Source organism: Amblyomma americanum, chromosome 5 (assembly GCF_052857255.1).
Source record: "Amblyomma americanum isolate KBUSLIRL-KWMA chromosome 5, ASM5285725v1, whole genome shotgun sequence".
NCBI classification, from domain to species: domain Eukaryota; kingdom Metazoa; phylum Arthropoda; class Arachnida; order Ixodida; family Ixodidae; genus Amblyomma; species Amblyomma americanum.
Window position 1 is genome coordinate 123,289,081 of NC_135501.1, and position 14,175 is coordinate 123,303,255.

Sequence of the window (14,175 nt, forward strand, 5' to 3'; positions counted from 1 at the left end):
GCGCCTCACAACAGAAGCCACAGCTGTCAATACTATAGAGGTTTAACGCGATAGCATTAAGGGTCTCGTTCAGAGGAAGCCCGGTGTCGTCGTCTGCGGCAGCGCGAGCGAACAATCCCCCGAGAACTAATCATTGAAGCAGGTGGCCCATCTGCCACCTAGGTCACGTGACCTGGTGGCGTCCTGGCGACGTGCCCACCGTGGCAAGTGACAGTTGAATTAAAGATTGCTCACGAGGTTGCTCGGGAAGAGCGACCTGGATCTCTCAAGCCTCACCAGTGGCTGCGTTTGAAAAAGTCGCCTGCTGGTGCAGCGGCACATCTTTTGAAAAAGACATAGCGCATGAAGACAGGACAGCGCAGAGTCAACACAGGACGAGCGCTAACTGACAACTGCAGGTTTATTTGCAGGCCTAAAATTCACCTTTGAGCTCCCACAACATCATTCACGGCAGTTTTTAGATTTGAGATTGTTTTTTAACCACACTAGCCCCATTTGTTGGGCCTATGCGCCACGTTCGAGTAAGGGGGTGTTGCCGTTTGAGTATTCGCATTCTGAAATCGTGAAAAGAGGAATAGCTTCGTTGTATTTTAGAGCCGCGCTTTTAAAGTCTTGTTTGCACGAAGTGGGTTCAAGTTTTGACCTCCAAGTTGAGCGACTCAAGCAAGCTGGTTTTCCTATGTCAATTCTCACGTCAGTGGCAGAAACCTTGAAGAAGAAATTACGTCGAGAAGAAACGCAGTCCGGTTCTCAGAAAAAAAAAAGAACAGAAAAAGAGATTTGAAGCACTGCCTTACGTCCAAAGCATTTCGCATAATTTAGAAAGAGTAGCTGGAAAATTCGGAGTAGATATGGTTTTCACAGCCCCCCGAAAGCTTTCCAGTCTTTGCGCTTTTTCTAGCAGGAATATTGCAAAGAAACCAGCTTGCAACATCAAGCATGCTACTAAATTTGTGGAGTGCACTGTTTGCGTTGTGTAGGAAATCCCTCTAAGCTGCTGCAGCGTCTACATAGGCCAAACTGGCCGATGCTTGAATGATCGCTTACGCGAGCATTCCAGTTCACTCGAGGGTGTAAGGGGTAGCACTTGCCCATGCATTGTATTGACTTCGGGTGCCGTCCTCTTTTGTACAAAACTAAGGTTGTTGGCCGCGCCAAAGACCAGCTTGCCAGAGAAATTCTTGAGGCGTCTAACATCCAAAGGACTGGAAGGGACAAGTGTGTTAGCGAACCTTCCCTTGCTCTCTTGCAAAAAGAATTTTGTTTCCTCAATTCAAAGAAAAAAAATTTTCTTCGGGCTGAAAGTTAAAGATCAAAGGGGGTGTTTGTTGTTACCTTTTGTCTGGGGCTCTGAAGCTTTGTACATATGATGTTTTCATGATAACTGTATCGGCGTCCTAATCTTTCCGTTTGTTGCTGCGTGGCTGGACATGCGCACTGGTTTCCTCGAGTGTGCATTTCAAATAAACCTGCAGTTGTTAATTAGCGCTCGTCCTGTGTTGTCTCTGCACTGTCCTGTCTTCATGCGCTATGTCTTTTTCAAAACTTATGCATCAACAAGCCAAAAGTTATACCTTATTAAGCGGCACATCGCTTACCCGTTGCACCACTGGAGTGGTAGTAGTATGGAGATTCCCAGCGATATATGAATGTACGTTGAAAGATGATCAATTTTACATATATAGGCATAATCCTATAGACGCTATCATGTCATACCGTTAAGGCAGAGATTAAGTGTGCCCGCTTGTTTTTTCATTGGTACGAATGCTCAAATGTTCGACGTCGTCCTTTAGGAGACCGTTTACACACAACTTTCCTCTTCTATCCTTGTGTTCAAGGAAAGCTTTGAGGCGTTCGACAAAAACATTTGTTGCACCTTACAGACGCTGTGTTTGGCCTTGCAAGGAAGTGCCAGAACACTTTGGTAGCGCAATATGCTGAACTCCGCTTCAAAACCTAGCCATTCCCAGCGGGCACTTCGCGGCGTTTAACAAATGGTGGCGCCGTCTGCGAGCTCTTCTATCAGCTACCAGTGGCGTCCTGAAGCATTTGTTTCTCCGCTATATTTGTGTTTCATGCAACGCTCAGCAGTTAGTTCAAAGGCCGCAGGTGTGATGAAAGTCTGCTAAGTTTCTAATTGTGGCATAATACACGGACTCTGTTGGGAATTTGGCGACGGCAGTTATCAAAGAACTCTGACTGAAATTTTATCAGAGAACTGGTAACAGGCGTGTCGCACAGATTGCGAATGAACGTGACGACGGCTGGAGGAAAAATGTAACAGCTTTTAAGATTCAGCACAAGGGCCTCACTGTTGCCTCACAAATCCGAACGGATGTAAGTAAATTTTACTGCACAACCTCTACAATGCACCGGCGCAGGAATTCTGGGAATATGAGGTTTCATAATTTTCGGAATTTCGCTTGGACCCGACGTGGTGGCTGAGTGGTTAAGGCGAGCGGCTACTGATCCGGAGTACCCGGATTCGAACCCGACCGCGGCGGCAGCGTTTCGATGAAGGCGAAACGCAGAAGGCGCCCGTGTGCTCTGCGTTGTCAGTGCATTTTGAAGATTCCCAGAGGGTCGGAATTGTTCCGGAGCCCTATGCTACGGCATCTCTTTCTTCCTTTCGTCTCTCTGTCGCATCTTAATTTCTTACCTTCCGGCCCGGTTCAGGTGTTCGCCGAGATGTGAGACACTCTCCTCCATTTCCTGTTCTCAAAAACAAATTTTAATTTAATTTTAATTTTGCTTGGGTATTGTTGGGCATGAAACGTGGGTTCACGTGTATGTGGACTAAGCCATAACAATGCGACACTTCTCAAGAGAAACCTCTAAGAAGTGCTGCGAAACTTTCCACACAACAGTAAAACTCGTGCTAAATTTATTACAGAAATGAACAACGCAATATTAAAAATAATTTCATCTGCGTGCAGGCGAGAAGCGCAGCTGCCCATGTTTTCGGCCTAACAATTGCCAATGTTATTAAAAAACCTTGTATTCCCGTCATTCCGCGATGGCTGAAGGGCTCTAAGAAACTCCCATAGACGTGGCGCCAGCTTTCCATCTAGGTGATACTGGGGAGCTCTATGGTTCCTACACAGCAAGGACCGCTTTCGTCAATTATCTGTCGTGGAACAACCGTAGAGTGCTTTTTGACCTTCACCTTACGCGATAGAAAAGGAGTTTCATAACTCTCTGTTTCTTTCCAGAGTGCGTCGGAAGTTTAGGGCCGTTCATGAAGCCGCTCAGCTGCCTTTCGCTCTTGCTTGGACGTTTCCGTACAATGAAGCGCAAGCTAGAGAAGACAATCGAAACAAGAATAAAGGACCCTTCGGTAAGCCGAGACATCAAGAGTTTTTTACTCCCGTGCTATTTAGAATACCTGCACTAGGACTTTTTTAGTCTGTATCCAAGCGGCATGAGTTATCTGCCCAAAAACCGCAAATTCGGCCTCTCACTTTTTATTAGGGTGGATGGATGGATGGAAATGGATGGATGGACATTGGATTGATATGGATGGATGGATGAATGAATATAGATGGATGGATAGATATAGATTGATATAGATGTATAGATATGGATTGATTTATATGAATGGATTGATTGATGTGAATGGATGAATGGATGGATATGGATGGATGCATATAGATTGATTGATATGACTGGATTGATTGACACGAATGGATTGATTGATGTTGATGGATTGATTGATATGAATGAATGTACTGATATGAAGGGATGTATTGATTGATATAGGTGGATTGACTGATATGAATGGATGGATTGATATGAATTCATTTATATAAATGAATTGATTGATATGAATGGATGGATTAATTGATATGGATGAATTGATTTATATGAATGGATGGATGGATGGATATAAATGGATGGATGGATATGAATGCATAGATGGATATCAGTGGATGGATGGGTGGATGGATGGATGGAAAAATGGGCGGATGGATGGAGCTATGGAGAAAGGGAGGGATAGATGGGTTTAATAGAGGAATGGATGATTTTACGCATCGACGGAAGGGCGGAAAGAGCGCCCTTCTTGAATCCAAGTGCTGAGGTGCGCCACTAGATTTCAACGTTGTCTCCTGCCAAATTTTTTAACGATTTATTTTTATCTAAATAAGCGCTGACTTAAAACTCACCCCCGTTTCAACAACAATTTTCAGAAACATTTCGGTGGCGGTGATTATGAATTCCAGAATGCTCTGAACGTTGTTTTCCCTCTTTACAACTGCGAATCCTTCAGTGTCTGTCGTGAATATATTCACATTATCTTTCTTCTGTTTAAATCTATAGGGTCTCAAAGATGCTGACCATGCCGGCATTCAAATCATTGGGGATGCTGCGAGATTATACCGTAGACAGAGAGAGACCCAGGGAGAGTGAGGCGAAACGTTATATTTTGTTACTTGGCACTAGCTAAGTTTTAGGCGTGTATTCTGATGAATTGGGTATTTAGCTAAAATGACTGTGAGCGTCGGTTTCAACTGAGCTAAAGGCTGGCACAATTCGCGCTTATGAAACAGAAAAATAAATTTTGAAGTCCTCGGTGAACAAAAAAGAACCAAAAATAAGCAAATTTCTGCATGCCACCGTCCTTCGATTGCGTTCAGGACAAGAGCAGAAGTGTTCTAGGCATGTTTAAGCTTTTATTTATAACAATTCGCTATTAGTCTTCACTTCCTAAAAGTTTAAAAGCAGTTGGTCATCTCGTTTTTTCAGGAAAATTATTTTATCAAGAGGCAATACCTGCGAGGGAAAAAGTTACATTGGGGAGACATGCAGTGTCTAAACTAAAGGCAACTTTACTATTTGCTCCTAAACTATGGCTCTGTTTTTAGCTGCCTGGAGCTAACAGGTGGCTTGCAAAGCGGCAGGGAGCCGGCTGCACTGGTCTCGCTCGCCGCATGTTTTTATGCTGCTGTCCTATTTAGAATAATATTGTCCTGGCCATTGCGGAGCGATAAAAGTAGCATCTGCTGCAGATGCGCTATCACACAAACTTCTGGGCATGTCGAGCAACAATATCTTTCCGGCAGGTGTCCACACTCTTACCAGTGCACCGAGACACAGTTTTACTTGCTCTCAGGTCGGCCACCTGCAACTCAACCGGCCAATTTCATTTTCATGCGGTACTTTTTGTTTCCGCCTTTTTATGCGAGAGTATCAGGAGTGCCATTAAGGCGAATTTTTTCGGCGTCGGCATCTGCCTAAAGCCTGCACCTGCCAATCTTTGCTGGCGGCAGGCGGCGTTTAGGAGGACTTTTCTCTATGCACCTTACGCCTGCTTTAACACCGGCTGTAAGGCAACAACCGGCGGGTACGAAACGCCCGCTATAAGGAAACCCGGTCTATAACGAAATACTAGTTATAACGAAACATCGGCGACATTGCAACCCCGACCAGAGAAGGTAGAAACGAGTGTTATCGCATTTCGTCCTTCCGGATAAATCCGGCTAATCACCCCTAAAAATTTAGTTTCATCGTCGTAGCATAAATCGTCAGGCCTTCGCTCCCATGCGAGCTTACTGATGTAAAGAAATTTGTTGCTCAATATGTAAGTTCGAGCTACTCTTTCAGGCTCACTTCCAGAAATTTCATATGCAATTTTTCTTCCGATTGTGGATGGGCACAACGGACAGGAAGAAGTCGTTACGTTGCCCCAAACGTTTCGGGTATATAAAAAGCTGCTTGCAAGTGTTTGGATTGGAGAGTTAGTTATACGTTCTTATATCGCCTGAATCGAACTGACACAAATAAATCCTGCCGTTTAGCTCAGCCTACTTTCCTCACAACCGAACAAACTCTCCTTCCCTGACAAGGATATAGTCCGTCGTAAAAGCATTTCCTCTTAAGCTAACAAGAACGTAATCACAAGACAGAATTATAAACATAATTGTTTTGATGCCTCTCACTTGCTTAATGGAGTAAAGATTGCAACGCAGATTCCGTTCAATCGGTGATTTAATAGCGGAATAATGACTTACAGCCCAAATCATTAGCTAGCTTGAGCGACGGCCGTTTTTTCTGCGCTCATGCACTTTAAGACGAAGCAAACTTGCGGAGAGCTCAATGTTAAGCACGGGCTTAGTGAGCCTGTGCTTTGATTTGATATTTTCGTAAGTTGGCTGTGTCATAAGCGGCAAGAGCACGGAAAACGCGGCCGTCACGCGTGCAAGGTATTTGGCCGGCTGTGCTCTGCGGTCCACAGCATGCAGTTGCCAAGTCTGTTTATTTAAAACTTTTATCCTACTAAGAGGGTAACCCTTTTTTTGCAGGGCCTAGTGAGATATTTTATTTAACCCAGTTTGTCACTTTCGTGGAGTTTTCGGGTTTCGAAGCGTTGTTTGGTCGCTCGTAAAATAGACGAAACGTGAGCCGTGAATTTAGAAAGGAGACAATTTCGTGATGGAATCAAATTCGCACGAAACGCGTAAGTCTTTCCTTGTGGCCATGAATTGGGCACTGATGCTGAGAAATTTTGCTTATACTGTGGTGTGAGCACATCTTCTCGGCCGGTCATTTTTGTGCGCTACATCCGGGCTGGCATTATGTCCTCATAGTTTCTGTCGCTTCCGTTGTTCGCAAACTTTTGCCAGGATCGTCAAAAGGACGTAACTCAAACGAACAACAGAAAAAGTGGCGCTGACTACCACTCGCCACCTGAGCTTTTAAGCCGCTTTCGCGGCGTATCACGATACAAGTGGATAGTAACACTTCTAAGATGTGCTGTCTTGTTCAAAAAGTTCGCAAGCAGCCGAGCTGGCTGTTTTCAATAGTATACGCGGACTGGCAGTGCCCCTGAAGTTCTTTTAAGATATAATAGCGGACCTTCCTCATACTCTCCACAGATTTTAAGCGCTGGATGAGAAAGGTAACATAGTGCACTGAATGGTCTAGACGCAAACTCTGCGACCTGGGAACTTTTGTAGGGGCTTGACCTGAGGAATGTGCACGACTGATCTGCTGATTCAGCAACAATCTGTATTTTTGTTTCTTCTCTTTTTGTTTTTACGCAGTCCTGAAAGCCAGACATTCTTCAGAACCTGCTTGAGGCTAAATATATCGAGCGCGGAACCGACTCTGGAGCAAAGCTGGAAGTGAACGGTGAACTTCTGTCAGCCCGCGCAACAGCGGCACCAGGATTAGAGAAGCCCAATTGCCGTCATATACCTGGAGACCTCATTCCGCAATACTTACTTTGTGGCTCCTTCTGTATGCCATTATTATCAACAGGTTAATTAAACTTAGGAACTGTGCAAATCAGAAGTCCCGTGGTCCTCAATTACCCGTTGCGCCCAATCTTTGGCCGCGAAATTCTGAGCCCTATGGCTTGGTCCGGTTACACCGTCTCCGAAAATGCTTCCGTAATTCTCCATCATCCATTCTCTCAGCAATGACAGTACACCAGTAGGCTGATGTACGCGGACATGTGATGCGAAATCTATTTATGCTTGCGAATTCATCTAACCTTCTTAATTTTAAACGAACAGTCTGCATGCAATAAATATTGTATAACAATTAAAAATCATTCACTGCAGATACTGACTGAAAACACACGCCGAGGCTAACTTACGCTTACATTAACCTTATGAGTGAAACTAACCTATTCTCATAATGCTGTGCAATGTTTAGGCAACTATGAAGAACATGGCTGCCCAGGATGCAGCTGAGCCAGTATGTCAACAGTAAACTGGCGCAGAGAATTAGTACATTGTTCCTGCTCCCTGCACACGCAGAGTTTCTGTACCGTGCGCATTCAACCCTGAAGCCTTGCAGAAACGAACTGAGAGGAATGTAACGTCATGCACAAATACACGTGGTATACGTTTCGAAAGAGTTTCATAAAATGTACGAAAGTACTTGCAAAAATGACAACTTTAACGGACGCTAAATAGCTCATTCGCTCGTAATACGGGCATGCAACTGGAAGTGAAGACAACCATTGAACCCTTAGGGCAGGAGTCCTAGCACGCGGCCCGCATACCATTGTCGCGCGATCTGCTAGCCTCGTGGATTTCGGACTAGATTTCAGGAAAACTTCACTCATCTCTTTTTTGCGCGGTGATAATTTGTAGTCGCAAATTGGAATTCGACAGTATGCACTTATAGTTTCATGCGTCAGTGGTTAGCTCTTTCTGCGAAGCACATAGAGACGGAATTCGGCAGAAAAAAAGGAGACCTCCGTTCATGGGTGGCATCCATTCTCTGCAGGCTTCGGATTTCGCATGTTATGTTATTTCACTCTGGCTACTTTTAATTGCTTTTTGCTGCTCTTGTTTGGAAGCACTCCTCCTTTTACTCCCTCATTTCCGGCATCTGGCCCGCAGGAGGCACAAGTGTAAGTGCGGCGAGCAGGATGCGGTCGAGACTCCCGCCTCAGGGTGACGGAGTTGATTATACGAGAGGGCAAACGTAGCAGGGACGATGCAAAACTTAGTAGGACGGGATTAATTGGATATAATGACAGTGGGCTTCGTCCTGCAGTGCAACTGAAATTTTAAGTGAAGTTAAAATTGATATCGGAATTGGATTTCAAGCTGAGGTTTGAGGGATTGCAAGTGGGACTGGAACGAAAAGTGTAATTCGAGACAGAATGGGAAGAATTAGAATTGCAGTGCAATAACTACAAAGCACGAGAAGAAATAAATTGTCATATCGAGACTTAAATAATAGTTGTTGTGACTGAACTCAGTTCGTCAACATAAATGACTCACAAAATTTGAGCCCACATGCTAATGCATTCTTCTCTGCATCAATCGCATTGATGTCCCATGATTTTTTTTCTAACGCTAACGTCATTATAGCTGAGGTTTATAAAATGTGTCTGCATTATACTTTTTCCTCTTTTGCTTGCGTGCTCGGAAATGTTCAAGATGTGATAATTCATGAAATCTCTGAAGCACAGGCGAAAATTGTAGTCGCCTCTTCGCACCAGTGTTTTCTATGTGCATTGGTTAAACTGTTACGAGTGTGCTATTCAGTCATTAGAAATCCTGTAGAGCTTGGCAATATGCACACGAATCCTCTTGCTATGTTATGACACCAACACTAAACCGTTCTCGCACCAGCGCCCTGCTCCTGGAGAGCTTCTGGCGAGCACAGAAACAAAAATTACGGTGCATTTAAGGGTATTACGCGACAGCGTTAATGAGTCCCTTCAGCGGTTTCCTTTCACACACAGTCATTTTTTCTTTTTCGTTTACATTCATACTTTTATATTAATTGTCGCAACTGTCCACGTTAATCTTAGAAGTCTTCCACATTGTAATTTACGCACATAATGTTGCTCTAATTAGCATGTCTCTAGTCGATTCCACAAATTACCAGATTACTAACCTTTAAATTAAGTCATAACTACTAACACCATCACCCACCCCCCCCCCCCCGCCTTTCTTTACATCAGCCAAAGCAACGTGCCTACGCTGATGTGGATGCTCGCTTATCGAGTGAGTATTTCATCGCAAGTGGGACCTATTAAAAAGAACTCAATAATGCTCAGAGCGAGCAAACTTAATGGATGCCAGTGTTGAATGAAATGGTAAAATTGAACCGTTTCTGAATCAAAGCGCTGCATCAACTGTGGCTGCTACTTTGAATACTGTTGTATTGTTATTTTGCTCTGCTGCTGCTGTAACGTTTTTTGACTTTAAACAGGCAATAGAGAAAAAAACTGGGAGACGCTTAAGCTCCACCTTCAGACTGTAATGCGATAGCGTTCCCTCGTGGTCGAGCACCCGCTGATTTATGTTGCACATCAGCATTCAGGGAAGCCGCACACTCAGAAGATACGCGCGCCAACTGCCGGGCCAGCGCCGTGCATGGCGTAGGGGGTTTCAGTGGGTGTCACACGATGGCGCTACGACCGCACGCCAATCTCGGAGGAATTGTACTGGAAACGCATGGTACTCGCTTAATTTCGACATCTGTAATTTACATGCTCATTATTACTCATGTACTGATCTCGAAGATACGTTTCTAAAGAACCCGTGCATTCATTAGACGTGCGTTTATTCATGTTGAAACGTCGAGCCGTCGTGGCGGATTGCCTGTTTTGACTATCCGCTACGACGGCTCGGCGTTTAAACATGAATAAAGGTGCGTCTATTGAATGCACGGGTTTCTTAGAAGCGTATCTTCTAGATGTGTACTGAGGCATACATGAGTGATATAAACCTGTAAACGGCAAATGTAGGAATTAAGCGGAGTGGAAGCTTCCTCGTCTTGAACCCCAAAGGCCCTTGTTCGAATCCTGGCTTGGACGCCGTTTTTTATTTATTGAGTGTGCGTGCCTTGTCATTTTTGCGCAGCCACCGAATATTTCGCCGGATGCAAAGTACAGAGCTGTGCCAGGCACGGTGAAATAGGCTCTACATGTCGTAGTGAAGCTATCCCTTCGAAAGAATAAGTGCCGTAGTCGGTACCGTTCCTGGCTGGCAGCACAGGAATCGTTTCTTCGAAATCTCGAGTAAAATTTATGGAAATGTTTCTCTATGTAAAATAACTTGCCTTATAAAGTCAATTTCCTTGGGACATGCGCTGACCCTTAATTGGCATTATAAGTCCTCTTTCCTATTGTTTTATTCCTAACATATAAGTGTGACGTAGGTTTTTCTACACAACATCGACGCCGGGTTTTCGGCCGAACGGGAGCCTTAACGTTGTCGCGTTAATACATCTTTGGCAACACTGAGTAGGTAGGAGTGTTGGTTATACAATAGGCTGATTAAGGCCTCTTTGAGGCACTAAACTTCTTTGCGGGGCTCAGCACGCCTGTTATTTCATTGTTTAATGTTTTGGAAAATACATGTTTTGAGCGCAAACATGGCAAGGACTGCGAGAAGAAGCACAACACAGGCGGTACTGTGCAGCTACTACCAACTAGCCACTTAGCCGAAATAATTTGCGGCGAATACCGACTAGCCTAAATTTCCGCACAGGACAAGTTTTCCATTGCAAGGTCTGAGGAGGATGTACGGGAGCATCGTGTAGAAAAAACGCGTAAAATGACTATGGGAGTGGTAGTAACGAGCTGTTCAGGTTACTCTTCTGTGTAGCAACATCATTTGCTTGTGCGTAGGAATACCACCACAATCCGTAAGAACGTGGCTTCAGCGTTCTCCTCGCTTTTTAGTTGGCACGCTTGAGAAAGAAAGGTGGCAATAACCTTTACGCATCACTCCCTCTCTCCACCCTCCCGATTTTAATGCGGAAGCACCATTGCGATGGGGAAACCCCTAGCAAGACCTTTCAATACTTGTATACTTGCGGTGTTTGTGGGTTTGTGCCAAGTGAAATAAATAAAGAAAAAGAAATAAAATGTATATCCGTGGCGCCGAGAACAGATTAGCTTCGCAGGCCACTGCGCGAGAACATATTCTATATCCGCAGCAGAACATGCCCCGTGTTAAACTGGAACCCACTCTTGGGCTGTGCATTGCACATGGTCTTCCTCATAGAATAATACTAGCTAATATTGGGACTTTGAGCTAGGTTGTGGCAGTGGCAGAGGAACCTGCGCTGCATGCATTGGCGTTGACAGCGCTGTGGGAGAAATGCGGCACTAGAGTAATACGCGTTGTATAGCTAACAACATTACTGCAGACATGCGGCATTGGAGCATTGGTCGCCGGTGCACATTGGCTAAATTGGCATTCACAATGGGGACATATGAAAACACGAAAAACTGGCTACTTGGGTCAATGGATAGCTCAGTCGCGCTTTCAGGTACATGGCGGTAGTGTTCACCTAAAAAACTGCTTTCGCACAATATTTTGTGCTTAGCAGTGATAAAGAGCTAGGCCATTTTTGTTTTCATTTTTCATCATCTTCGCATTTACTGCATCCAACGCATTCAATCAGAAGTCAAAATTATAAACGTAGTGGTTTTGATTGCCCTCACTTTCTTAACTCTCTCACTTGCATTTTCTGCTGCGATCGTTTTGTGAATGAGTTAGAGCTTGGCGACAACGTAACCTTATGACAATCCAACTCATGTGGCTCACTTCAGCTATGTACGAAAAAAGTGGCTTTGGTTTAGCTCTGGTTAAACTTGGAGTGACGCAGTAGCTACATGTGGCCGGGTGGAACTAGCTCAGTCGAATTGAAAAGTCAGTCTTTCGCCGCTCCATTGCGCTGGGCGTTCCTTCTTCATCTTCGTCCCACTTGACACGGCGCACAGTTGTTCCAGCTGTAGCGCTCCGCGCCGCCGGCACAAGCAGCTCCGCACTACGTTACGAACCATGTGACCAGCGACCCTGCCACGTAGCTCAAGTGGTGCCACGCTGAAGGGTCGAAGACGTGGCGTAGTGTAGCTTCCGCTACAAAAATTTCTTAGTTTTAATAGGAGGACATTATGAGCATTTATTGACTGTACACACTAGTAGTGCGCTGATATTGGAGGCAATACTTATGGAGAGTTGGTACGGTATCTGCAGCTCATTGTTTTGGTATCTGACAAACACAGGCACAACACTCCATGCAGATTCTCCCCTGTTATCGCCCAGAAGGAAACAGACACTAAGATTAATGTATACTACTAGAAGCGCTAAGTGATGATTATGAGTGCATTTAAATTACTTCAAGGAGAACTTGGTCAAAGAATGCCTCAGCCAACATGTTTTTGGTCGGCTCGGCTCCGGCCCATTAACCCTCCCAATGCCCAAGGCGTGCGAAAGATTGCGTTGCTTCGGGAAACCCTAGATATCTCCGGGGAAACTGCAGTTTGCATTCCGCACCTCCGGCAAACGCGACAGGTGGTAGCACTGTTGAAACATAAAAGTCGCACTCCTGTGCACGCGTTATACGCGAGCTAAGACAGCCGCTCTGAGTGTTAGCGCAAAAAAGTGAGCAGTTCTCTTTGGACTTAAACTTTGCCTCACTTTTAGGGCTCTACCACGACCAGTAGGTCGTCAGCTAGAAAGGTGTTGCCGTCGGAAGGAGGTGGCTTCATGTACATTAATTTTCCTGATTGCGCACGGGCGCGTGTCAGAGGTGGCCATTTTTTGCTCGCTTCAAGCATGCGATTCACCTATTCATCTTAATTTCGTTTTACTCGCCAGGTAACCTCAAGTCGAGGGCGTTGACCATCGACAAAGTGATGACCAGTGCGGCAACGCTCTGTCTCGCTGGGTAAGACGAGCGAACCTTTCCACACACTCTCGCTTTATGCTGAGCAGGTACTGATGACTAACGAAGTCGGCCTCTAACGGTTGATCGTCACGCTCTCTTGACCAATGGGTCACTTTCACGGAAGGCAGATTTCTTATTAGCAAGAAATGAAAAAATTCACAGACACTTAAGTATATTGTTTGTTAATGTGATGAGAAAGCGATAGTCACACGCGCGACATTGTCACAGTGCCCTTTTAATCTTTTATTAACAGAGCGGCCAGCCTGGCCGACGTACTTCTTTCCAAAAAACAAGGGCAGAGAACAGATGACACCTTCTTGACAAGGAAAAAAACAATCACGGTGTCTGACTGAAGACCTGCGCGGTTCACAATTTCTTCCGTTGATCTTTTTGCGCATGCTGAACAGTTTTTTAGGCGTTTCCAGTTCTTCTGACGTTGTGCGATACCTGATAGAGATATAGCATAGCAACAATTTTTCTTTTTTTCTCTTTGTCTAAAGGGATCGCTAGTGTTCCGAGCTGTTAAGCATTTTGCAGTTTTGTTGCCTCTGAAGTCATAACTTGGGACTGGCAACCAGCGTTCGCAAGGCTTCGTTTCCAAAGCTCCATTCCATACTGTGCTCACAGCAACTTTTAAAATGTTATTAAAAACAGAATGAACGTCTGCCACAGTGTCCTATCGGTGTCATTGCAGTGCTCGTTTCGTTCTCGAAAAAAGAAGAAGTGACCGGGTGACAAGTCGGCGCTGTATTATGGTTGGCGGAGGGGGGTTCCGCCTTCTCCGGTAAATGAATCCCGGACAGGAACCGACGTGTGCGACGGAGCGTTGTCGTGGTGCAAAACCCATAACGTCGCTATCTGTGAACGCACTCGCAGGAAGCTCTGTTTCAGTATTTGGGGGTCTTTCACGTAGAACCTAGCATTTACCTTCGTCCTGAAGGGAAGGAATTTTTATAGACGATTTCCTTGTAGTCACTCAACGCGGTTAACATAGATTTCATTTAGATTTTGACATACGCCCTT

The 14,175-nt window shown here is 45.0% G+C and overlaps 1 pseudogene across 1 annotated transcript in view; it reads left to right on the plus strand.

The window, feature by feature from the left end:
* Positions 1-14,175, plus strand: part of LOC144134161 (cytochrome P450 3A14-like) — a 51,152-nt pseudogene that overhangs the window by 20,124 nt on the left and 16,853 nt on the right. The window contains exons 6-7 of the transcript XR_013315123.1: positions 7,050-7,128; positions 13,083-13,152. The product of XR_013315123.1 is annotated as a cytochrome P450 3A14-like (transcript). The remainder of the gene's footprint in view (positions 1-7,049; positions 7,129-13,082; positions 13,153-14,175) is intronic.